Raw genomic sequence first — 26,733 nt, forward strand, 5'->3', positions numbered from 1 at the left:
CGTGGTCCAAACCTAGCATAGGGTTGCCTGTAAACATGATAATTAGCCATTGCCCAGCTCCAGGTGAACATAGCTTTCTCATGCAACACCCTACCATGGAGAGCTTAATGGTCCAGGCCTATACTTCCCATAGTGCCTTCCCGTCTGCTGCTCCCTACACCCCCCCCCTCCCCCCAAGATAGGGAATCTAAGAGGCTGGACTAATTGGGAAAGAAGAAGATGTCTTCCTTCAGCCTGGTATTGAGGTCAGTAAACACATGCCTATTGTGCCGCTTTTCCCATAAACTATGAAATATGATGGGCCTTGGGTCCCGAGGACGTGCGGGCCACTCTCTTAGAGTCAGGCAGTTAAAGATGGCAGAGATCCAGCCAAGTTTATCATCAAGTGTGGTTTGGACACACAGACTCGATGGGCAGGGCAATTTCTTCAACAGTGGCCCTTCGACACCATGACTGGCCACCTCTGGCTTTTCAGGGGATGTCCAGGCAAATCTTATGGAAATGCTCTTAAATGGGACCTGCCTTTTTGAGGAAAAGGCAGACTCAGCGCTGGCCCGCTTCAAGGACTCCCTGGCTACGGCCAAGTCCTTGGGCCTTTCGGCGACCCCTCGCCAGCAGCCTGTCTGTCGCCCCTTTCCAGGCTTCGGAAGGGGCAGGGTCTCACGCCATCCACAGACCAGCACCGTCCTCCCCTAGGTCAGCATCCTGTGCGGGGATGACGTTGCAGTGCCTTCAGACCCAGAGGATCTGGTCAGAAGTTGCCACCACCCAGACCCACACCTCCATAGAGTCCAAGCCCTCCTAGTATTGTTCTGCAAGACCAGGTACAGCCAGTTGGAGGGAGGATTCAATTTCATCTCTCTCACTGGCGGTCCATAAAATAGGACAAATGGGTCTTGCGGATCAATACAGAAGGGCTATTCCCTCCCCTCTCAGTCTTTTCCTACTCCAATTCCTCCCTCAAAAGAATGGCTAATGGAGGATCACTTGGTTTTCCTTCACAAGGAAGTTAAGGCTCTCTTGGCTAAGGAAGCCATAGAAAGGTTCCAGATATCAGAAGTAGGCAGAGGTTGTTATTCCCCGCTAATTGCTGATACCCAAAAAGAACAAGGGCCTTCACCCTATTCTGGATTTGCGGGACGTCAATCTCTTCCTCAAAAAGGAGAAATTCAAAATGCTTACTCTAGCTCAGGTCTTGTCCGCCCTAGACCAAGGAGACTGATTGGTAGCATTGGACTTACAGGATGCCGATTTTCAAATCACCATCTTGCCTGCCCACAGGCGATACTTGCTGTTCAAGGTAGGCCATGAGCACTTTACTGTGGTACCCTTTGGCCTTACCAGTGCCCGTCGAGTGTTCGCCAAGGTGATGGCGATGGTCGCAGCTCATTTGCGCAGGCTAGGGGTTTGTCTTCCCCTACCTCGACGACTTGGCCCCAGGCTGTTGTCATCCACCTTCAGACTACGTCGAACCTCCTGCATTCGCTGCGGTTCACTATAAACGTGCCAAAGTCACACCTGACTCCCTCTCAGAAGCTCCCTTTAATTGAATCTGTATTGGACACAGAGCAGTTTTGGGCCTATCCTTCCGAGCAGCGAGTTCAGGATATTCAGGCTATAATTCCGATGTTTCAGCCTCTATCCTGGACTTAGGTGAGACAGACTCAGTGGCTGTTGGGTCTCATGGCCTTCTGCATCCTGTTAGCAAAACATGCCAGATGGCATATGAGGGCCCTGCAGTGGGACCTGAAGTTCCAAGGTGTGCCAGTTCACACTCTAAAGGGTCCTCTGACCCCTCCCATTCCTCTCCTGTGCCTGGCTGTCCAAAATAAGGTTCAGGCAATGATCTAGGCCTAATCGGTGCCGTCGCGGCTCCGGATCAACCGGGATGGGATGGGGCTACCACCAGTGGGTGCTGGTGTTGGAATAAGCGTCGACGTCGTACCCGGTGCATAGAATAGGTTAAGGTAAGCTAACTCTACAGGTATATATGTACACTATGAATCATGAGCTGCAGTCTGGTAAGGTCAAGTATAGCTCTGCTAAGAGTGATTGTTCTCTTGAAGATGCTCGTCGAGCTTCTTTGACCACTAGATCTTGTCCAAGTCAATGCGAGGTGAGTACGTCTAAATTGTTATTGCAATATAATACCTGCAGGTATTCCCACTGTGGCTATTTCCAGTATTCCTTACCTATCAGGGCATCGTTTCTGGTATAATCATGCTAACCTTAGGTAGGTGAAATGAGCGATAAACCCAAAGGGAAAGGGTCCAATGTAAGACCATTTTCTATTAATTGATCATTGAGCTTATCCTCTCTTCAAACTATGCCATTGTGATTTTTGCCTCTGACCAGTCGGACGGTGAAGGTGGGTTTCGGTTCTTCCATTTTCTTAATGCACATAATTTAGCTTTGGCGAATGAGAAGTCTGTGTGCTTTTTCCACGTGCATTAACACCTGTGACATCTTCCATATTATGTAGGATAACAAGGTCTATTGTTGGGTGAAAATGAATGGTATCGACTTCTCAACTCGCACCACGTTCCAGAAGAGACAGTGCTGTAGCAGGGCCACAAAATATTTATTATGTCTCCTCCGGGTTGGCCACATATCAAATAGCTTGAGTTTGGGACCAGACAAGCTTGATGGAGACTAATGGGGGTAGCAATGTCAATTATGCTGCACCTTGTAGCTACACTTTAAACATGCTTCCCTGAGACCCTTCCCATACTCAGCCAGAATTGTGGCCCATTCATCAATTTTGAAGAATTTTTGGATGTGTTCAGACCAAAAGAAATACAGAGTTTGACTTGTTGGTTTGGGATAGTGCTCCTCTATGATCAGGAAATACGGGTCAGAGATCGGCTTTTTGTATGCTCCCCACTGAACTAGATATTTGTGGAAGATGGAAGGCACCCTTGTAGTTCAGCCTATCTTTTGTAAAAGTATACATAAGCTGTAGGTAGCTATCTCCAAATTTGAGTATTTGGAAAGCTGAACTCAGTCTGAAAATCTTGGAAAAGTCTCACTTGTCTGCTCGCTTGATTTGTTGAACAGTCTCTCATTTGTCCCATTGAAATGGGGAGCTATCGGTCAGTAGTATGGCGTTTTGCCAACTCGGTGCTTGTCGATGGAAGAAGCCATTGTGGTTGAAGGCCTTATAATGTGTCTACCAGATCTGTATTGAGTTTCTCTTTACTGGATTATCAGGGTTGTTCGTTCGACTACTTGAATTGTTGGCATATAACCTGAGGACCTCTGCCATTATATTGAAGACCTCTTTCTACAATGATAAAGTTGTTAGCAGCCCACCCCACCCCTGACCGTAGTGTCAGAATATAACTTCATCATGGCCATTCTGGATCTCCTGTTACCCCACATATACTTTTTCATCTGGTCATCTACGGCAGTGGTTCCTTTTGATTTCTGTGGACCCCCACTTTGTCATTACTGGAACCCAGGGACCCCCACTAATCATTATTGGAATCTGAGGGCCCCCACTGAGTTGTTACTGAAAGCTGAGGACCTAATCTGTTAATATTATTTAATGTTCTAAGCAGTCGGGGTCCACCTGAGGAGGCTTCGCGGACCCCTAGGGGTTCCACAACCACAGGTTGGGAACCACTGATCAGCTGACTGTAAACTTTTTCATAGAATGCAGAGTGGAATCATGCTGAATACAAAGTTAAAGCAAGGAGATGACTGTCATTTTGACTGTTTGAAGAGAGAGGGTTGGAACTCCTTCCATTTGTGAAAGTCTCTCTGCAGCTAATCAATCAGTAAAGGGATGTTATAGTGCCACATGCATTGGGCATCTCCCCTGACCAGCAGCCCCAGGTATTTAAAGTTATTTGGCAAACATATGAAGGGAAATTCAAACAGTGAGCCTGCTACAGACATATTTGTCAGTGGCATATGAGGGTATGGACATTTCCAGGGTTGATAGGACCAACAGGACATTGTCTGCATAAAGCATGATTTTTAAAGTGCCAGCCAGTGACTGTATTGCTTCTAACTTTGTGTTCCTCAGGATAGCAATTGCCAGCTATTCCAATGCAATCAGGAACAAGAGAGGGGACAAAGGGAAGCCTTACCTTGTACTCCTTCCCCGCCTACCATTATTGATCAGAGAGAAATCGTTACAGCTGACCTGGGCTCTTGAGAAGTGTAAAGAGAACATACAAAACCCAACTCAAGACATGACCTGAAGGTTTACTCAATCAAATGTCGACTTAGGAATTAGAGCTTTGTGTGGTTTGGTAAATTCCAGGCGTCGTGCCCCTGAATATCTGGCTTCATGGAGCACATCTGTTAACAATGAACAGCTACTTTGGACATAATTTTGTGAAAGTCTGTAGGCAAGCCATCTTCATCTTGTGTCTTCTCTAAGGACATAGCTTTTATTGCCTCAGATTTTCTGTTTCAATTTCTCTGTGTGGCATTTGTCAGGTCTGCTGTTAACTTTGGTATTGGTAGCACATTAAGGAAGGCACATTCTTCAGCGCTGCTGCCTTAATCTGTTGATGCCAGTGTTACAGATGGGTCTAGAATGATGCAAACTCCTTGGTGATTGCAAGCAGGTTAGTGAGCAAGTTTCCTCAGGGATATTGCAGAGTTAGTGCCACATTGTTTTTACTAGAAGGCTAGCAATCTGCCCAGTTTTCTTCAGTTCTCGTATTAATGTCTGTTTTATTCTATGTAAGGCGTTTTCCTCTGCCGTGGGATAGATGGTGTTGAGTTTGTATTTTTTTTTGCTAGTTATAAGCCTAGGTGTCCTATCTAAAGGTGGGTCTCGTTATGGACGCTTCAAAACCATGATCTTTGTTTTTATTGTTTCCCATTTTTGGCACACCTTGGACTACTTGGTTGCCACTTTCCTAATCATCCGACCCCTTATGTATGCTTAATGTACACTTTTTCTGCTGCACATATATTCTGCTGTGACTGCGCCAAGCCTTTTATTATATCTAAGTAGTCTTGTACCAAAGAGCAAAAAGTTTTCTTCTCACATGGCTGTTAAAAAGAGTGCGTTTGTTGGCCATGTTCTTGTTTTGGGATGACAAGTCAGAAGTCAAACGACAGTGTAATCGAGACATGGTCCGATATGCCTGCTACTTCGATGTGACATTGTCTGACCTTGGGCAAAAGTTTATTATTGACCATAAAGAAGTCAGTCCCTGTTTCTGTACTGCGGGCGCAGGACATGAGAGAGTAATCACTTTTATCGGCTGCTGTAGGTGCCAGGGGTCTGACAGACCATGGTACTCCACAAGATCCCTGAGCATGTTTCTGTTCTGGTTATGGCCAAGATCTTTTGTGCCCGATCTGCCTGGTTTCGAGTTTGTAGTAACATTCCTCTCATCCCCAATGAGATCTGTGCTTGACCAAAATCTATCTGTGTAAATCCTGGTGATTCTAGATAGTTCATTTTCAGTATGTTTGGTGCTTAAACTAAGCCTACTATAATGATATGTTTCATAATTGAGAGGTTGCCAAAATGACAGCAATATCGGTGGATCATATGCTGTAGTTAATAATGTGAGGATGGTAAAGAGAGTTGCATGTCATGTAGTGTAGCACTAAGATCCGGGAAACAGTCTGAAGAGGCGTTTATCTGCCTGCTATAGCTTCTTTCCTGTGCCAGTCGCAGCGGGCAAAAGTATGTCACAGTTGATCAGGTAGGCCGCTAGAAAGAATTTGTGTTTCGAGCAGTGATCCTCATGTCACGATTGTGGCTTGTGCTGTGAAAACATGTGCATATTCATAACTTTAGAGGAGGTTACAAACTACCTCTTTGAGTGTGCTGCTCCTTAACCACCGGTCTGTCTTGGAACAGGTATCTATGTCTCATGGATGTTGAGTCTTGCAAACCCCACTGATAGGTGATAGAGTCTGTATTTCGTTACTGAGTATTACTAGTTACGGCCTGCCTATATTAGCCGATTGTTATCATGTAGTTCACCATACTTGACAGAAATTGTATCAGCAAGTTCCTTGGTTTTGTCATCCACTGTGATGATCATGATTGCTGGTTGCAAAGGCCCTAATGTATATCTAGGTTTTTCAGCTGTGGGCGTTATTGTTAGTGATTTCTTACAGACAAGTTTTGCTGCATATGAGTAATCCACCATTATAATTATCTTAAAGTTCTTTTAGCAAAAAAGTCAAAAGGTTTGTGTTTTTTAAAGCTTTTAGGAGTAGGCTAATATATTGTTAACATAGCAGGCATTTGATAAACTTTATACTGAAGATTTGTGATAGTGTTCTTTTCGCCTCGCCTCCTGTAAGATCTCTTGGTTTCCATTCTCAGTATTGGGTGTGATGTGGTTTGCCACACTGAGTTTCAACACTAGCAGCAGCACCAATACCTAGCTCTACCGATCAGGAGTTTGCTTGAATGAAGCAAGTAGGATGGGTCATCCCTCTCTGAATCGTGACATTGGTCTGTGTAGCAGTCAAGCCCAGTGATTCTGATCCTTTCTAACCCATGTCTCAGATATTGGTGCAGTCTTCAGTTTCAGATCACTTTTTCAGATTGTCCGCCTCCTCATCAGTGACTGATCACAAGGCTAGAGAATAGATTGCAGTTGTAGGAAAGTGCCACTGTTGGCGTTGTTAGATCCCCCTCTCACACTTTTTGCCTAGTGTTGATGCCAGCTTTGATTGAAAGTATGCTGGGACCCTCCCAACCAGGCCCCAGCACCAGTGTTCTTTCCCTAAAACTGTACCCTTGTTCCTACATTTGGCACAGCCCTGGCACACAGTTAAGTCCCATGTCAAAGGTACCCTTGATACCAAGGGCACTGTGGCCAGGAAAGGTCTCAAAGAGCTGCAACATGTATTATGCCACCCTAGGGCACCCCTCACTCAGCACATGCACACTGCCTCGCAGGGTGCCATGCCCACAAACCACTGCTTGTGGCAAAGGTAAGTCACCCCTCTAGCAGGCCTTACAGCCGTAAGGCAGGGTGAACTATACCACAGGTGAGGGCATAGCTGCATGAGCAATATGCCCCTACATTGTCTACGTCCATTCTTAGACATTGTAAGTGTAGTGTAGCAATAGTGAGTATATGGTCTGGGAGTCTGTCAGCACTACTGAATACAGCCAAGTTTGGTATCAAACTTCTCAGCACAGTAAACCCACTCTGATGCCAGTGTGGGATGTATTGAAAAATGCACACAGAGCTTAGTATGTTAACCCAACTGCTAGTGCAAGGCTGACCGGTCTGTGCCAGCTTGCCACTTCCAGGCAAGTTTCTGACCACATGGGATGAGTGCCTTTGTGCACTCTGTGGTCAGAAACAAAGCCTGTCCTTGGTGGAGGCGCTTCACCCCCTCCCCCCCACAACCTGCAGGAACTGTAACACCTGGTGGTGAGCCTCAAAGGCCCAGCTAGTGGAGATGTCCACCCCCCGGACGAGCCCCCACATTTGGCGGCAGGTCCAGAGGGATAATGAGAAAAACAAGGAGGAGTCACACTCTGTCAGGACCACCCCTAAGGTGTCCAGAGCTGAAGTGACCCCCATCCTTGAGAAAGCCTCCATTTTGGTTTGGAGGTTTAGGACAAATAGGGATAGGGATGTGCCCCCTCCCCAGAGGGAGTGGGCACAAGGAGGGTGTAACCATTGGCTACTGCCCTCTAACCCTAACACATCCCTAAATTTAGCATTTAGGGGCAACTCTGAACCCATCTCTTCAGATTTCCTTACGACCTCAAGAAAGAAGGACTACTGACCTGAAAACCCAGCAGAGAAGAGAAGGAGACAACAACTGACTCGGCCCCAGCCCTACCGGCCTGTGTTCTGCTTCGAAAAGCTGCAAGAAAAGAAGCAACACACTCTTCAGGAACAGCGGCCACTGAAGAACCTCCAGGGTACTGCCTGCATCACTGAGGACCAAGAAACTCCTGTGGACAGCAGACCTGTCTAAAAGAAGATCAAGATACCAACTTTGAAGGGACTCTCCCCTCACTGCAGAAGCATGAGTCCAACTACTCTGCACCCGACGCCCCCGGCCTGTGTACAGAGAAATCAGCTATCCAAAGAGGACCCTCAAGCGACTCCGATGTGTTCACCCTGGACTGACCTCCCTGTTCCCCCACGACGACGCATGCAGAGGGAATCCTTCTATACCCCCTTGGTCACAACTGCTTGGGATGAAGATATCCGATGCCTGGAGAAGCACTGCACCCGCAGACCCCTGGCCTGTAAGAAAATGACCAGCAGGCGGCCCTCACCCTTGCCCAGTCTATGGCTTGCCCGAGAGGCCCCCCGTGCCCTGCCTGCGGCGCCTAAGTAACCCCTGGGTCCCTCCATAGAGTTTCTTCGGAAACTCGACACCCTGTTGGCACAATGCACCCGGCCGCCCCGTGCCGCTGATGGTGTGGTTTTTGTGCCTACTTGGGGCCCCTCCAATACTCCTCCACCCCCCTCGTCTGCCCTACGACAACGCGGGTACTTACCTGCAAGTAGACTCGAACCAGAGTACCCCCTGTATCCATAGGCGCCCATGTTATTTTGGCTCCTGTTTGACCTCTGCACCTGACCTGCCCTGTGTTGCTGGGTGCTTGGGGTTGCCTTGAACCCCCACGGTAGGCTACCTATGACCCGGAGACTGAATCCAGAAGTGTAGTACTTAACTCAGAAACTGTACTGTACTTAACTCCTCCAGCAACTATTGAAAATTGCAGTGTCCCCTTTTAAAATAGCTTTTTGCCATTTTAAAGAAAACTGTGTACAATATTGAATCCATTTAAAGTCCTAAGTATTACTATGCAAAGTACCTTTCTTTTGATGTACTTACCTGCTATATGAATCTTGTGATTCTCAGAATAAAATAACAGAAGGATATTTTTCTATATAAAAACCTATTGGCCTGGAGTTAAGTAATTGAGTGTGTGTTTTCACTTATTGCTTGTATGTGTACAACAAATACTTAACACTACCCTCTGATAAGCCTAACTGCTCGACCACTCTACCACAAATAGAGCATTAGTATTCTCTATTATTGCCTCTGTAAAAGCCTCTTGGGGAACCCATGGACTATGTGCACACTATATCTCGTTTTCATATAGTATATAGAGAACCAGCTTCCTACAGCCCTGAAAGGGGGATTGGTCACCTAATCAGGTAAGCACCTATCAGGAGGGGACTGTGGTGTCACTTGCCTGGCCACTCAGATGCTCCCAGAGGTCCCTGCCAACCTTAGAATCAAGATGGCTGGACCCAGGGACCCACTGGAGGACCTCTGAGCACCTCCCCTGGGGTGGTGATGGACAGGGGAGTGGTCACTCCCCTTTCCATTGTCCAGTTTCACGCCAGAGCAGGGACTGGGGGTCCCTCAACCGGGGTGGACTGGTTTATGCACGGAGGACACCGAATGTGCCCTTCAGAGCAAACCAGTGGCTTGGGGTGGCTACCTCTGCCAAGCCAGTCACACCTATTTTCAAAGGGAGAGGGTGTTAGCTCCCTCTCGCAAAGAAAATCTTTTGTTCTGCCTTCCTGGGCTTGACCAGATCAAGCAGTAGGAGGGCGGAAACCTGTCTGAGGGGTGGCAGTAGCTGGGCTGCCCGGAAAACCCTATAAGACTGGTGGTCGCAATGCTGGGGGTCCTCTAAGGAGCCCCCAAAGTGTATGGAATCATACTTCCAATACTTGCAACAGTATTGGGTGTATGATTTTGACATGTTTGATACCAAACATGCCCTGGTCGGAGTTACCATTATGTAGCTGGGTAGAGACCTATGTCCAGTACACACGTAAAATGGCGTCGCCAAGTCCAGGAAAATGGTTCTGGAGTTTGTGGGGGCACCTCTGCTAGTGCAGGGTGCCCTCACACACAGGTACCTGCACCCTGCCCTCTGGGCTGAGACGGCCTGCCATAGGGGTGACTTATAGTGACCTGGTGTAGTGACCTGTAGTGAAAACGGGTGCATGCACCCATTTGACGCAGGGTGCAATGGCAGTCCTGCAGAACCCTTTGCATGGGCTCCCTCTGGGTGGCAGAATAACCTCTGCAGCCGATAAGGATCCACAATGCCCTAGGTACCATATACTAGGGACTTACATGGGTGGACCAGTATGACAACTGTGGGAAGAAAAAGGTACAGTTAAGAGCAGAGCGCAAAACTACTGGGGTCCTGGTTAGCAGGAACCCAATAGATACAGTCAAACATACTGACAGCAGGCAAAAAAAGGGGGTAACCATGCCAAGAAAGAGGTTACTTTCCTACACTAATGATAACTGTTAATCACTGGGAACCATCCATTTCAGTCTAAGGCGATGATTGCAGCATTGATTAGGAAAGAAACCTAAAGCCTTGAGAATTAGAGGAAAAATGTGCGTTCTCTAAATCAAGCCAGCTCCAACCCATCATGGCCAGTTATAGATTCTATCTGTGGCATGAATGTAAGTATTACACCTCCTTGTTGTGCAGATATGTTTAGTAAGTGTAGAAGTTCATTGTGAACCTCGGAAAGAGTTGTCCTTGCCACCACTGACAATATCAATGAAATGTCTTGTGGAGATTCATCAGAGGTTTAACTTGTACAGTCAAGATGTTATGATTTGAACAAATACAGTACCTCTGCATGATGAATGGTATGTTATGTTCAGCTATGTTCCCATGTTTGTTTGCATTTTGGATCATAGGTAATGCCTATGGTTCATTCTGGTGGGAGGGCAGTATTTTCAGGACTAACCTGTGTCCTTCAGCCTGAATGGAGATTCACAAGTTTACTAAACAGCTGCCTCAGTTGATGCATTGCAGTGACTACAGAATGTTTATTGTGACTTGTTTAAAGTTTTGTCTAGTGAAAGCAGTTGCCCAAGATCTGGCTGTGTCTTGTAAAGCCATGGTCCTTCACAACCCTTTAATTCTGACATTCAGTGTGCATTATCCAAAACCCTTCAAACCACCAACACTGATGATCCAGTTGAAAGGGGCCATCCTGGTCACAGCACTAGATGAGAAACTTCAGTCCCCTAAAGACACTAGAGATTGAGTTTTCTTCCTTGAGTGGAACTCAGAGACAACCTAGTGTTTCCAGGGCTTTCAGTTTTCTCTTGGTAGTCACTATGCATGTTTTCTGCAATTTTTGTTGGTGAAGCACTGAGGTTAGTTGATGAACTGTTAGTCCAAGCTAGTCTCCGTTGTCTCAGCAATTCCACAAGATAGTCATGGTAGTTATTACCTCAAATTGCTAATTGCCCTTCTGGCTGTGAAGACCTCACATTTTTGTAAAACAGATTTTTGTGCTCAAAATCCTCCATTCGGACTTCTAATATTTTTTTATGTGAATTGTGAACATGTAGAAGTTAAGCACTCTTTAGTAGTTTTCCTTGCAATGATCTGGTCCAGATGATCATGAAAGACACTGAAAACATCACAACCTTTCTGTAAATCTGAAGATTTGAGGGTAACAGCTTCTCTTCACTTAGCCTGTTGCCAACACATTTATGGGAGTTTGCCATTTGCCAGGGCATCCGTGATAGGGCCCTCTCATTGCATGGGGTACTTCCCATTCATCTGCTGTCATCACACAATTAGGACCTCAACAAAGCATTGCTCAAATCCAGTTGCATGAGGTTCTCTTAGTCTAGCTCACACTGTAGTGTTATAACTTCAAAAGAATATTATTCCCTTTATTGAACTGTAGTGGGTGATGTGGTTATCATTTAGAACATTATTCCCCTTCTGCAGGGAAAGTAGATGCATTTGCTAACACATAAAACTTTGACTAGGCTTTACAACACTGAGAAAAGTGATGTAGGTTTGACGGTCCTTTGCAAGGAAGGATTGGGCATGTGGTTCTGTTCCCTAGACAATTTATTAGTGTATCTGATAGAGACTTCTAATTGTAGATTCCCTACCTTAGAATTTTCCCCTGGCATCAGACTGGAACTGGTAATTTGTCTTCGAGCAGTACTGTTGCACATCGTCAGGTGGCATTGGTCGACTCCGCGGACGTCGTTGTCATCATGGTCGCCATGGTGATGTCGGGAGTCCTACATAGGTGGCGCATCTGTGCAGTAATGTCAGTTATTTTCTTTCCGTGCCACACGCTGATCCAGTGAGAGCTACCCTGGTCAATTTTTGACGGACTTCGACACTTTTGTTGAGTTTTTGGTGATTTTTGTTTGGTGCGTCAAGGATGTCCCCAAAGACCAGTTTCAAGCCTTTCGAGGCCTGTCACAGCATGATGTCGGTGACAGATATGCACCGGGTCTGTTTGTGGCGCCTGGTGCGCAACCCCAATCTGAAGTCATGCTCCGAGTGCCGGGCCATGCACCTGAAGGCCTTGAGGGAGCGTTCCCTCAAGCTTATGGTGGCCCGCCGCTTGACTCCGCACCGCTCCTGGACTCGCTCGAGAGGAAGGTCTCAAGACCACTCACGGAGTAACCACCCCCTCAACCTCCAAGTCTTCGGGTCACTCAGGTAAGAAGAAGTCTAGGCATCCTTTGACTTCACCCCATCGCTCGGCTGATTTGATGTGGGACAAGCATTGACACTCCAGGCCTCTGTCCTGAGTCTACCCCTGGGCCCGCTCCTCTCCTCCACGACTTTCCGGGAGCCGGAGAAACCCCTGCCCAGTTACAAGAATTCTATGAGGCTATGCATTTCATTTTTGGCCAGTCCAACCCTTCCGTCGCCTTTGGGCCTTGGGGGTTCAGCTGGAGGCCCTTTGGGTTCCACGCCGGTGGCTCTGGCCCCAGCCTCTGAGGGCCCCTCCGGATCCATACCGAAGCTGATTGTGCCATCGGGACCTTCCCCAGTGCCGGCTCGGCTGTCGACGCTCCCGACATCTGTTGTGTCCACTACCGACATTGACCCAATCCTAATCCCGGACGAGTTGGAGTCAGGTCGGCCGACGCCTCCTTCTTCGATGGGGTCTATTCATCCCAGGTTAGGTTCAGACCTTTTTTCTTATGGATATGAATATGGGGAAGGATTGGAGGGATCCCTGGACTCTTATGAATACCAGGACAAACCTAATATGTACTGGGCACAGGATCTGGGCGAGGCCAGTTGTCTGGCTACTTCTCCAGACAATGGCATGTTTCTCCTCCTAACCTGGGATGGCGAAAGCAGCCACTTAATCTGTGGTGGTCAGTAGGGTGGCTGAGGTCCTTGGCCTCGAACGAACTGCCTACTGTTGTAGTCAGGTCTAATCTCCTGACAGAGGTGCTTCAACCAGGGGCTTCCACATCTGAGCCTCTCCTTTTCAAAAGAAGCCCTCACTGATGTCCTTCTGGGTACTTGGTCCAGACCCAGTACGGGCACTCCTGTTAACAGGCCAATAGTTTGCCGCCATCGGCCTGCCCTGAACGACCCAAAATTCCTGTCCCAAAACCCCTCGCCTGAGAGCCTTGTCATCCAGGCATCCTCTTCATCTGGTGCATTCCCTTCCATACCTCCGGATTGGGAATCAAAGTGACTGGACCAACTTGGGAAGAAGATGTTTTCTTACTCCAATCTGGCGTTGTGGTCAGTGAATACTGCATGCCTTTTGGGATGTTATACTCTCTCCCTTTAGGATACGGTCGCCACGTCTTGCCGCAGATACCGGAGGAGGCCCAGACTATCGTCTCCCAGGCAATTGCTTATGGGAGCGACTTGGCAAAGTTCACTATTCGATTTGGGATGGAAACGTCTGACTCTGTAGGTAGATTGGTTGCGTCAACAGTGGCCTTGAGTCACCACACCTGGTTGAGGACATCTGGTTTCTCAGGGGATGGCCAACAGACCCTTATTGACATGCCCTTTGATGACACCCATCTCTATGGAGACAAGGCTGACTCTGCGCTTCGGAGGTTCAGGGACTCCTGGGCTAAGGCTTGGTCCCTCGTCCCCAACAGTCTGCCTTTGGTGGCCACGAAAGGGGCTCCCTGTCGTGTCCTTTTCCCAGCCACCGTGCCACCCATGCTGTTCAGTCCCTGCGTGGCTGGGGATGCAGAATCCCACGGGCTCGTGGGACAGGGAACTAGAGGTCTGCCCCTTCCTCCCTCACCCCTCCTGCAGCCCCCAAGGCTTCCTAGTCTGTCCCCCCATTTCAGGCCAGTTGGCGGCAGAATTGGCCATCACCTGCCCCACTGGGAATCCATCACTCCGTACAGGTGGGTTTTGCCGGTCGTGCGAATGGGCTACTCCCTCCTCTTCGAGACTGCCCCTCCGGCCATGCCTCCATTCTACGGCCACTTACCTGAGGACCATCTTGCACTTCTCTGCGAGGAAGCAGCAGCTGTCTTGGCCAAGGGAGCCATAGAGAGGGTCCCTGCACCAGAAGTAGGTTGAGGTTGTTATTCTTGCTACTTTCTGGTGCCCAAAAAGGACAAGCGCTTACATCCTTTGGTAGACCTTCGGGTCCTCAACCTCTTCCTTAAAAAGGAGAAGTTCAAAATAGTCATCCTGGCTCAGGTCCTGTCTGCTTTGGACCCAGGAGATGTCCTATACCACTTCTGTCGCGTTCTGAAGAAGGTCAAGAACGACTGGGCCCAAGTCATCTTGGTGGTTCCAGACTGGGCACTGAGAGTATGGTATCCAGAGCTATTGAGTATGGGCATTGGTCCTCTACTCAGACTGCCTCTTCGGGCGGATTTTCTGTCGCAACAACAGGGGACGGTTCTCCATCCAAACCGGTCCAGTCTCCACCTTCATGTGTGGAGATTGAGTGGCCGCAGTTGACAGCTTTTAACGTTCCACCTAAAGTCTGTGATGTTATCTCGGCAGCCATGCGTCCCCCCCACCAAAATGGAATACCCTGTCGTTGGCATAAATTTGTGGCATGGTGTACTAACAAGTCTGTTGATCGCCCCTCTTTGCTCCTCTTTCTGAGGTTCTCTTGTTCATCCTTTCCTTAGCCCAGCAGGGTTCTGCTTTGGGCACCCTTAAAGGTTACTTACCAGCTATCTCAGCTTTTCTTAGATTGCCTGATCAACCTTCCCCTTTTTATGTCTCCTATTGTTGGTAGATTCCTTAAGGATCTCACCCATTTGTTTCCTCCCACTCCTTTTATCATGCTTCAGTGGGATCTCAATCTTGTCCTTACTTACTTGATGTGTGTTCCTTTTGAGCCATTACACAATTGTCCCTTATGGCTCCTTACTTTCAAAACAGTTTTTCTTGTTGCCATCACCTCTGCTCGCAGAGTGACTGACCTTCAGGCTCTTTCTTCAAAGCCCCCATTTTTGTCTGTGCACCATGACAAAGTGGTGTTACGCACTATGGCCTCATTCCTTCCCAAAGTAGTTACGCATTTTCATGTAGGCCAGTCCATCACTTTGCCTACTTTTTACGCACCTCCACATCCTTCCAGTGAAGAGAGACTCCACTGCCTGGATCCAAAAAGAGCATTTGCGTTCTACCTCAATCGTACTGAAGACTTCCAGGTGGACGATTAACTCTTTGTTGGATATGTGTGTACGAAGAAAGGGAAGGTGGTGCAAAAGCGTACCTTCTCACGATCGGTGGTACTTTGCATCAAAATGTGCTACGCATTGGCAAAGAAGCAACCCCCTGAGGGCTTGCACGCTCATTCCACCAGTGCAACTGCTGCTACCACAACGTTAGCACGCGGAGTTCCTGTCCTGGATTTCTGCCAGGCAGCAACGTGGGCATCCCTGCACACACTTACAAAGCATTGCTGCCTGGACAGTCCGGTCCACAGGGACGGCTACTTTGGTTGTTCGGTCCTGCAGGACTTTCTAGTATGATCTTGGTTAGTAGCCCACCACTGAGGATGGCATTGCCTGGGTATCTATTCTAATGTAAGGAATCTGCAACTTGAAGTTGTAGGAAAGTACCATCTTGCCTGGCATGTTACCCCCATATTTCACTGTATATATATTGTTTTCGTGTATATGTCACTGGGACCCTGCCAGGCAGGGCCCCAGTGCTCATAAGTATGTGTCCTGTATGTGTTCCCTGTGTGATGACTAACTGTCTCACTGAGGCTCTGCTAACCAGAACCTCAGTGGTTATGCTCTCTCTGCTTTCCAAATTGTCCCTAACAGGCTAGTGACCAATTTCACCAATTCACATTGGCATACTGGAACACCCTTATAATTCCCTAGTATATGGTACTGAGGTACCCAGGGTATTGGGGTTCCAGGAGATTTCTATAGGCTGCAGCATTTATTTTGCCACCCATAGGGAGCTCTGACAATTCTTACACAGGCCTGCCACTGCAGCCTGAGTGAAATAACGTCCACGTTATTTCACAGCCATTTACCATTGCACTTACTCCAAACCAAAACAACCTGCCCCACTCCAAACCAAAACAACCTGCCCCACTCCAAACCAAAACAACCTGCCCCACTCCAATCCAAAACAACCTGCCCCACTCCAATCCAAAACAACCTGCCCCACTCCAATCCAAAACAACCTGCCCCACTCCAAACCAAAACAACCTGCCCCACTCCAAACCAAAACAACCTGCCCCACTCCAAACCAAAACAACCTGCCCCACTCCAAACCAAAACAACCTGCCCCACTCCAAACCAAAACAACCTGCCCCACTCCAATCCAAAACAATCGGTCTCACTACAATAAAATAAATCTGCACCACTCCAATCCAAAACAATCTACTCCCCTCCAATGCAAAACTGTAGGAAAGTACCATCTTGCCTGACATGTTACCCCCATATTTCACTGTATATATGTTGTTTTAGTCTATGTGTCACTGGGACCCTGCAAGGCAGGGCCCCAGTGCTCATAAGTATGTGTCCTGTATGTGTTCCCTGTGTGATGACTAACTGTCTCACTGAGGCTCTGCTAACCAGAACCTCAGTGGTTATGCTCGCTCTGCTTTCTAAAATGTCACTAACAGGCTAGTGACCAATTTCACCAATTCACATTGGCATACTGGAACACCCTTATAATTCCCTAGTATATGGTACTGAGGTACCAGGTTATTGGGGTTCCAGGAGATCCCTATGGGCTGCAGCATTTCTTTTGCCACCCATAGGGAGATCTGACAATTCTTACACAGGCCTGCCAGTGCAGCCTGAGTGAAATAACGTCCACGTTATTTCACAGCCATTTACCACTGCACTTAAGTAACTTATAATTCACCTATATGTCTAACCTTCACCTGGTGAAGGTTGGGTGCAAAGTTACTTAGTGTGTGGGCACCCTGGCACTAGCCAAGGTGCCCCCACATCGTTCAGGGCAAATTCCCCGGACTTTGTGAGTGCGGGGACACCATTACACGCGTGCACTGTACATAGGTCACAACCTATGTACTTCTGCGGGTGCTGCCTGCTTCTGTGAGGGCTCCCTGACTTGCTGGGTGCCCCCTCTGTCTCCTCATCCAAGTGGCAACATCCTGGTCCCTCCTGGGCCACAGCAGCATCCAAAAGCCCTAACCGCGACCCTTGCAGCTAGCAAGGCTTGTTTGCGGTCTTTCTGCTTGGGAACACCCCTGCAAGCTTCTTCACGACGTGGGATATCCATCCTCCAAAGGGGAAGTTCCTAGTCCTCTTCGTTCTTGCAAAACACCAAGCTTCTTCCATCCGGTGGCAGCTTACTTGCACCCTCAGCTGGCATTTCCTGGGCTCCTGCCCACTCTCGACACTGTCGCGACTCTTGGACTTGGTCCCCTGGTCTTACAGGTACTCAGGTCCGGAAATCCACTATTGTTGCATTGCTGGTGTTGGTTTTCCTTGCAGAATCCCCCTATCACGACTTCTGTGCTCTCTGGGGGTTGTAGGTGCACTTTACACCTACCTTTCAGGGTCTTGGGGTGGGCTATTTTTCTAACCCTCACTGTTTTCTTACAGTCCCAGCGACCCTCTATAAGCTCACATAGGTTTGGGGGTCCATTCGTGGTTCGCATTCCACTTTTGGAGTATATGGTTTGTGTTGCCCCTATACCTATGTGCTCCTATTGCAATCTATTGTAACTTTACACTGCTTGCATTACTTCCTTTTGCTATTAGTGCATTTATTTGGTATTGTGTACATATATCTTGTGTATATTTGTCATCCTCATACTGAGGGTACTCACTGAGATACTTTTGGCATATTGTCATAAAAATAAAGTACCTTTATTTTTAGTATATCCTTGTATTGTGTTTTCGTATGATATTGTGCATATGACACCAGTGGTATAGTAGGAGCTTTACATGTCTCCTAGTTCAGCCTAAGCTGCTTTGCCATAGCTACCTTCTATCAGTCTAAGCTGCTAGAAACACCTCTTCTACACTAATAAGGGATAACTGGACCTGGCACAAGGTGTTAGTACCTCTGGTACCCACTACAAGCCAGGCCAGCCTCCTACAGAAGTCAGATGAATAAGTTACTTACCATCAGTAACAATCTATATGGTAGAGAAATTTTCTAGTTTCAGATTCCTTACCGACCCACCCATCCTCCCCGCTTGAACTGATTTCTAGGGTCTGGAATTCCCCACTCAGGACCTTAGCTCTGGTGCACCATTTTCAGTGTTCTTAATAACTCTGTTTGGCGTGGAAAGTCGTGAAAAGAAACTGATGTCACCGTGCAGAGTCGGCATGTTTGTACGACTCCCGACGTCATCACAGCAACCATGACGCCAACAACACCAGCAGAGTCGACCACCTGACAACGTGCAAGGGTACTGCTTGAAGAAAAATCTCCAGAACGAGTCTGACGCCTGGGGGAAATTCTAAGGTAAGGAATCTGCAACTAGAATTTGTCTCGACCAGATAAATTGTTACCAAAGGTAAGTAACTTGTTTATCAGCAGCTCATCAAGCAGGGGACTGTGAATGCAAAGTTAGACCTCCTAAGCAGACACATGGAAGCTGCTGCCAGAAATAGTATCTGATATGCTACTAATTGTTCCGCCCACACACATCTACTGCAATCCACTCAATGAAGAAATGTCATCACTTTAGTTTGGTGAAATTCCTTTTGAAGATGACAGACCTTGACAAATGTATTGACCACTGACTGGCGAGTGAGATTTTGAGCTATTTTTTTAGAACCCACTGGTCCATTCTGGGAAGTGAACGTAAACTCGAAAGGAACAGGTGTTCATTCATTCTTGGTGATGTCCAATTGGCAGCCGTTTTCAGAAACTTGATTTCCAAATATTGCTGTTAGTACATTATATAATTTCATGTCACTTGGACATTTTGTGGCTATTTCAATGCAAACATATTAGTTCATTATTTTGTCATTTTTTCAACTTGGTAACACTATCTGGGCATTGCGTACGCTTCATTACTATCAATTTAACCAACCAAATATAGTAATGAGCAACAGAAATGTGACCAGTCCAGCTTTGCAAATGGCCTTTCACTGCGCAGCAACACATGTTACTATCAATTTAATCAACCAAATATAGTAATGAGCTACAGAAATGTGACCAGTCCAGCTTTGCAAATGGCCTTTCACTGCGCAGCAACACATGTTGTTGCATATAGTTGCAGATTATGCGGAAAATGATAAATTATGTGCAAAACTCTAATTATGCGAAATTCACTGCCGCCGCACAATTGCGGTATTCCAGTATCCATGACTAAGGCAAGCCAAGGGTCTTGTGTATCCTATCTGCGGCTAGATTTGTGTTACATATGAAGCAAACGTGGTGTATTAAACAAGACCACATATGCACTAAGATATTTAAAGGTGCTATCATGTGATAATGAAGAAAATAGCGTCTCAGTGAATTGAAATATTTACCTAGGATTACATAATTTGAAACCAGTTTATGGGCCAAGAGCATTACATTTAGGTTGGGTAGATTTAAGTCACTAGACCTGCAGGTCTGGTAGCATTTATATTATTTTTCGAGGCCTGAGATGTGTTATCTGGATTGGTTGTTGAACCTTGATCATACTTTTTGGACAATCTTGCTATTCCAGACAGTTGTTCGGAAGGTCTAGCAGGAGAGAGTGCATGCCCTGGTCACTCCAGACTGGCAATACTGGATGTTTTGGACCTTAGCTATGTAATACAGTGGCCTCTTCCTTAGCGTAAGGACCTGCTTCCTTAACACACCAGACCAGCTCTGACACATCAGCTAACACGCGCTCATTCTGCATGTTTTGAGCTAAAGAGGCTATTTTTAACTCCAGACTTACTGTTGTAGGAGCTTCAAGATGTCATTGTGACTACTCCAGATGGCATACTACAGTAAATTGGTCGTGTTCTCTTGATGTTGCCAGGTAGGATCACTAAGGCCCTCATTACGACCCTGGCGGTTTGTAACCGCCAGGGCCGCTGGACGGGGAGGCACCGCCGACAGGCCGGCGGTGCCCCGCGGGGCATTCTGACCGCGGCGGCTTAGCCGCGGTCAGAGAAGGGAAACCGGCGGTCTCCCGCCAGTTTCCCGCTGCCCCCAAGGAATCCTCCAAGCCGGCGCAGCTTGCTGCGCCGGCTTGGGGATTCCGACTCCCCCTCCCGCCATCCAGTTCCTGGCGGTTCTCCCGCCGGGAACCGGATGGTGGGAGGGGGAGTCGCGGGGCCCCCGTAAGAGGGCCCCAAAATGTATTTCACTGTCTGCCTTGCAGACAGTGAAATACGCGACGGGTGCAACAGCACCCGTCGCACCTTCCCACTCCGCCGGCTCGATTACGAGCCGGCATCCTCGTGGGAAGGGAGTTTTTCCCTGGGCTGGCGGGCGGTCTTTTGGAGACCGCCCGCCAGCCCAGGGAAAAACTCATAATACCCTCCGCGGTCTTTTGACCGCGGAGCGGTATTATGGAGGGCTGAATTCTGGCGGGCGGCCTCCGCCGCCCGCCAGAATCAGAATGAGGGCCTAAATCCTCTAAAAGATAGGGCAGTGGTCAGTTTGCAGTCTCACATTCACATAAGTAGCTAATTAAATAGGAAATATAGCCAGGCTGAAATACCCTTTAACCTTCTATCAGAGTTGTGTTTTCAAACTGCCTGTCATGGTTCATTTGGCGAAGAGCTTAATTAAGATTCTAAAGTTTACCCGTGGAGTCTCCTTTCAAAACTATGCATTCAAGCTTCATGTTAGCGAATAGGGAGTGAGAGCTTCATAGGCACTGAGCCTCCACTTCCATTTGCAATTTTCACCAAGGGCCAGAAAGCTTATTCTTCTGACTTGGTATTATGCCTGAAGGCTTTGTAGACCGATCAATAATTTAAATGGGGTGAACTACTGTTGCCAGTTTATGATTGAAGCCCAGGCTTTGAAGAAATTCCTGTGGGCTGACTGCAAGATGATGGTGAGAATCTGGAACTTGAAGTAGGCCTGGATGTGACTAGATATGCTCTCCAGATCCAAATCGGCTAAAAACTCCCTTGGAAGAATCAATTATATAATTATTTGCAAGGACTCAATTTACTTATTAATAATGTTTAATTTCAGTTTTTTGTATTGTAGTTTTTCTCTCAACATACAGCAAAGCTCAGAAAGCTATGAGATTGCTCTCCGTCCAGCACTTTTTCCCTCCCCATGAATAAACTAACCTAGTTAATCTTCCCTTGTCTAACCCAGTCCTTTCCTTCCACTGCACATGTGTGATAGATTTTCAACAGCCAAGAGATACTTATTCAGTTCCTTAGCAGGTGTATTTGCATTCTAACCCGACACATTCTAAACTTTCAAAAAGGTTGAAAATCTTGCTTTCCAGTTGAGTTGCTTCCAGTCTTCTCTATAGTGCCTATAAACATGTTAAAGAACGCCCCCATGTGTTTATATACAATAAATATAAGTAAATAAATACCTTAATAACTGATATGGGCCTACTATACCATATGCAGTCTTTGTGGTCATTTTATTGCTTTTGTATTTAAGTGATATTAGCGCCTCTCATGGTGTGCATAATTCCCTCCATCTTGATAATAGTTGGTTGGCCAAATAAAGACCCTTGTAGTTATGATAAAAATCAAAGGTAAACCTACCAGGACCTAGAGACGGGTGATAAGGCTGTATAGTAGGCAACAGTTTAGCCACCTGTACCATGCAGTCTTGTCATTGATATTTTTATGGAGAGAACAAGCTGCACAGTATTGTCCTTCAGAAATCTCCATTGGTAATCATAAGCACTGACACTCCTATCCACATGCGGTGATCCTGGAGCACTTTTTCCAAAGTCCTATTTGTAGTATCTTCACCTTACTTCAGAAACACCATGAAATACATGGACACAAAAGTATAATTTAGCTGCTGAAAACAGGCTATGTTGCCAATTCCAGTACTGCATTTTAAAAGTTAGAAGAATGTACATAAAGCCTTAAAAAGTCACTCAATGAAACAAAAGTAGCCTTTAAAAAAAGTCTTTAACCATTTTTATAGTGAGTGATAAGGAAGGTTATGGAAATGTATGTGTATATGCTATCAGGGTTAGAAAGATTGTGGAGCAATCTGGGGCAAGCCAATAGGCATGTAGAGGCTGATGTATCCGGAGAGGGTTCCCTGCTACAATGGGAAGTGGTCACCCATCGACTGGAGCAAGTCACACAGTGCCTCCTGTGCCCCAAGTGACTTAAGGGGTTCACAAGTGCCTCAACATTGAGGTGTGAGTGACATCAGTTGGCAGTTCTTGGCGGGAGAGGCTGTGGGAATCTGGGGTACTTTATTTTTATGACAATATGCCAAAAGTATCTCAGTGAGTACCCTCAGTATGAGGATGCCAAATATACACAAGATATATGTACACAATACCAAAAATATGCAGTAATAGCAAAAGGAAGTAATGCAAGCAATGTAAAGTTACAGTAGATTGCAATAGGAGCACATAGGTATAGGGGCAACACAAACCATATACTCCAAAAGTGGAATGCAAACCACAAATGGACCCCAAACCTATGTGAGCTTGTAGAGGGTCGCTGGGACTGTAAGAAAACAGTGAGGGTTAGAAAAATAGCCCACCCCAAGACCCTGAAAAGTAGGTGTAAAGTGCACCTATGACCCCCAGAAAGCACAGAAGTCGTCATAGGGGGTTTCTGCAAGGAAGACCAACACCAGCAAAGCAACAACAGTGGATTTCCGGACCTGAGTACCTGTGAAAGAAGGGGACCAAGTCCAAGAGTCGCGACAATGTCGAGAGTGGGCAGGTGCCCAGGAACTGCCAACTGAGGGTGCAAAGAAGCTGCCACCGGATGGTAGAAGCTGTGGATTCTGCAAGAACGAAGAGGGCTAGAAACTTCCCCTTTGGAGGATGGATGTCCCACGTCGTGAAGAAGCTTGCAGAGGTGTTTCCACGCAGAAAGACTGCAAACAAGCCTTGCTAGCTGCAAGGGTCGCAGTTAGGGTTTTTGGGTGCTGCTGTGGCCCAAGAGGGACCAGGATGTCGCCACTTGGATGAGGAGACAGAGGGGGCGCCTAGCAAGTCAGGGAGCCCTAACAGAAGCAGGCAGCACCTGCAGAAGTACCGGAACAGGCACTTGGAAGAGGAGTGAACCTAATCCACCGAAAGTCAGAAAAGGGAGTCAAACGACACCGGAGGACAACTCAGAAGGTTGTGCACTGCAGGTTAGAGTGTCGGGGACTCCGGCTTGGCTGTGCACGAAGGAAATCCTGGAAGAGTGCACAGGAGCCGGAGCAGCTGCAAATCACGCGGTACCCAGCAATGCAGTTTAACGTGGGGAGGCAAGGACTTACCCCACCAAACTTGGACTGAAGAGTCACTGGACTGTGGGAGTCACTTGGACAGAGTTGCTGAGTTCCAGGGACCACGCTCGTTGTGCTGAGAGGGGACCCAGAGGACCGGTGATGCAGTCTTTTGTTGCCTGCAGTTGCAGGGGGAAGATTCCGTCAACCCACGGGAGATTTCTTCAGAGCTCCTGGTGCAAGAAGGAGGCAGGCTACCCCCAGAGCATGCACCACCAGGAAACAGGCGAGAAAGCCAGCAGGATGAAGCGATACAAGGTTGCAGTAGTCCTCTTTGCTACTTTGTTGCGGTTTTGCAGGCATCCTGAGCAGTCAGCGGTCGATCCTTTGGCAGAAGGTGAAGAGAGAAGTGCAGAGGAATTCTGGTGAGCTCTTGCATTCGGTATCTGAAGAATTCCCCAAAGCAGAGACCCTAAATAGCCAGAAAAGGAGGTTTGGCTACCTAGGAAGGAGGATAGGCTAGTAACACAGGTAAGAGCCTCTCAGAAGGAGTCTCTGACGTCAGCTGCTGGCCCTGGCCACTCAGAGCTGTCCAGTGTGCCAGCACACCTCTGAATCCAAGATGGCAGAGGTCTGGGGCACGCTGGAGGAGCTCTGGGCACCTCCCTCCCCTGGGAGGTGCAGGTCAGGGGAGTGGTCACTCCCCTTTCCTTCGTCCAGTTTCACGCCAGAGCAGGGCTGGGGGATCCCTGAACCGGTGTAGACTGGCTTATGCAGAGATGGGCACCATCTGTGCCCATCAAAGCATTTCCAGAGGCTGGGGGAGGCTACTCCTCCCCAGCCCTGACACCTGTTTCCAAAGGGAGAGGGTGTAACACCCTCTCTCTGAGGAAGTCCCTTATTCTGCCTTCCTGGGCCAGGCCTGGCTCGACCCCAGGAGGGCAGAAACCTGTCTGAGGGGTTGGCAGCAGCTGCAGTGAAACCCCGGGAAAGGTAGTTTGGCAGTACCCGGGTCTGTGCTAGAGACTCAGGGGATCATGGAATTGTCTCCCCAATGCCAGAATGGCATTGGGGTGACAATTCCATGATCTTGGACATGTTACATGGCCATGTTCGGCGTTACCATTGGGACGCTATACATAGGTAGTGACCTATGTATAGTGCACGCGTGAAATGGTGTCCCTGCACTCACAAAGTCCGGAGAATTTGCCCTGAACGATGTGGGGGCACCTTGGCTAGTGCCAGGGTGCCCACACACTAAGTAACTTAGCACCCAACCTTCACCAGGTGAAGGTTAGACATATAGGTGACTTATAAGTTACTTAAGTGCAATGGTAAATGGCTGTGAAATAACGTGGACGTTATTTCACTCAGGCTGCAGTGGCAGGCCTGTGTAAGAATTGTCAGAGCTCCCTATGGGTGGCAAAATAAATGCTGCAGCCTATAGAAATCTCCTGGAACCCCAATACCCTGGGTACCTCAGTACCATATACTAGGGAATTATAAGGGTGTTCCAGTATGCCAATGTGAATTGGTGAAATTGGTCACTAGCCTGTTAGGGACAATTTGGAAAGCAGAGAGAGCATAACCACTGAGGTTCTGGTTAGCAGAGCCTCAGTGAGACAGTTAGTCATCACACAGGGAACACATACAGGACACATACTTATGAGCACTGGGGCCCTGCCTGGCAGGGTCCCAGTGACATATACACGAAAACAATATATATACAGTGAAATATGGGGGTAACATGTCAGGCAAGATGGTACTTTCCTACAGTTTTGCATTGGAGGGGAGTAGATTGTTTTGGATTGGAGTGGTGCAGATTTATTTTATAGTAGTGAGACCGATTGTTTTGGATTGGAGTGGGGCAGGTTGTTTTGGTTTGGAGTGGGGCAGGTTGTTTTGGTTTGGAGTGGGGCAGGTTGTTTTGGTTTGGAGTGGGGCAGGTTGTTTTGGTTTGGAGTGGGGCAGGTTGTTTTGGTTTGGAGTGGGGCAGGTTGTTTTGGATTGGAGTGGGGCAGGTTGTTTTGGATTGGAGTGGGGCAGGTTGTTTTGGTTTGGAGTGGGGCAGGTTGTTTTGGTTTGGAGTGGGGCAGGTTGTTTTGGTTTGGAGTGGGGCAGGTTGTTTTGGTTTGGAGTGGGGCAGGTTGTTTTGGTTTGGAGTGGGGCAGGTTGTTTTGGTTTGGAGTGGGGCAGGTTGTTTTGGTTTGGAGTGGGGCAGGTTGTTTTGGTTTGGAGTGGGGCAGGTTGTTTTGGTTTGGAGTGGGGCAGGTTGTTTTGGTTTGGAGCGGGGCAGATTGTTTTGGATTGGAGCGGGGCAGGTTGTTTTGGATTGGAGCGGGCAGGTTGTTTTGGATTGGAGCGGGGCAGGTTGTTTTGGATTGGAGGTGATTGGGGTGGAGTGGGGTAGATTGGATCGGGGTGACTTGGTTTGGTCTGGTGGATTTGAGTGAAGCAGATTGTTTTGGTTTTGAGTTGGTCAGATTGCAGCAGAACTGATTGGATCGGGGCAGATTGTTTTGGTTTTAAATTGGTCAGATTGGAGTGGGGCGGATTGGAGTGGAGCATATTGTTTTGCTTTGGAGGGGGTAGATTGTTTTGGATTGGAGTGGTGCAGATTTTTTTATTGGAGTGAGACCGATTATTTTGGATAGGAGTGGTGCAGATTATTTTTATTGGAGTGGGGGTAGATTGTTTTGGATTTGAGTGTGGCGGACTGGAGTGTGGCAGACTGGAGTGGAGCACATTGTTTTGGATTTGAAATGGGCGGATTAGAGTGATGCAGGACAGATTGGCCTGGAGCAGATTGGAGTCAGGAATATTGTTTTGCATTGGAGGGGAGTAGATTGTTTTGTATTTGAGTGGTTCAGATTTTTTTTATGGGAATGGGACTGATTGTTTTGGATTGGAGTGGTGCAGATACTTTTTATTGGAGTGGGGCAGGTTGTTTTGGATTGGAGTGATGCAGATTGTTTATTGGAATGGTCCAGGTTGTTTTGGATTGGTGTGAGGCCAGATTGTTTTGGACTGGAGTAGGGCAGATTGTTTTGGACTGGAGTAGGGCAGATTGTTTTGGACTGGAGTAGGGCAGATTGTTTTGCATTGGAGTAAGGCAGATTGTTTTGCATTGGAGTAGGGCAGATTGTTTTGAATTGGAGTGGGGCAGATTGTTTTGCATTGGAGGGGAGTAGATTGTTTTGGATTTGAGTGGTGCAGATTTT

The 26,733-nt window shown here is 47.6% G+C and overlaps 1 protein-coding gene across 3 annotated transcripts in view; it reads left to right on the forward strand.

Annotated features, from left to right (window-relative positions):
* The window catches only part of ZNF236 (zinc finger protein 236), a 1,086,161-nt gene that overhangs the window by 675,009 nt on the left and 384,419 nt on the right, over positions 1-26,733 (forward strand). The gene's annotated exons all lie outside the window — the stretch shown is intronic.

Source organism: Pleurodeles waltl, chromosome 2_1 (assembly GCF_031143425.1).
Source record: "Pleurodeles waltl isolate 20211129_DDA chromosome 2_1, aPleWal1.hap1.20221129, whole genome shotgun sequence".
Classification (NCBI taxonomy): Eukaryota; Metazoa; Chordata; class Amphibia; order Caudata; family Salamandridae; genus Pleurodeles; species Pleurodeles waltl.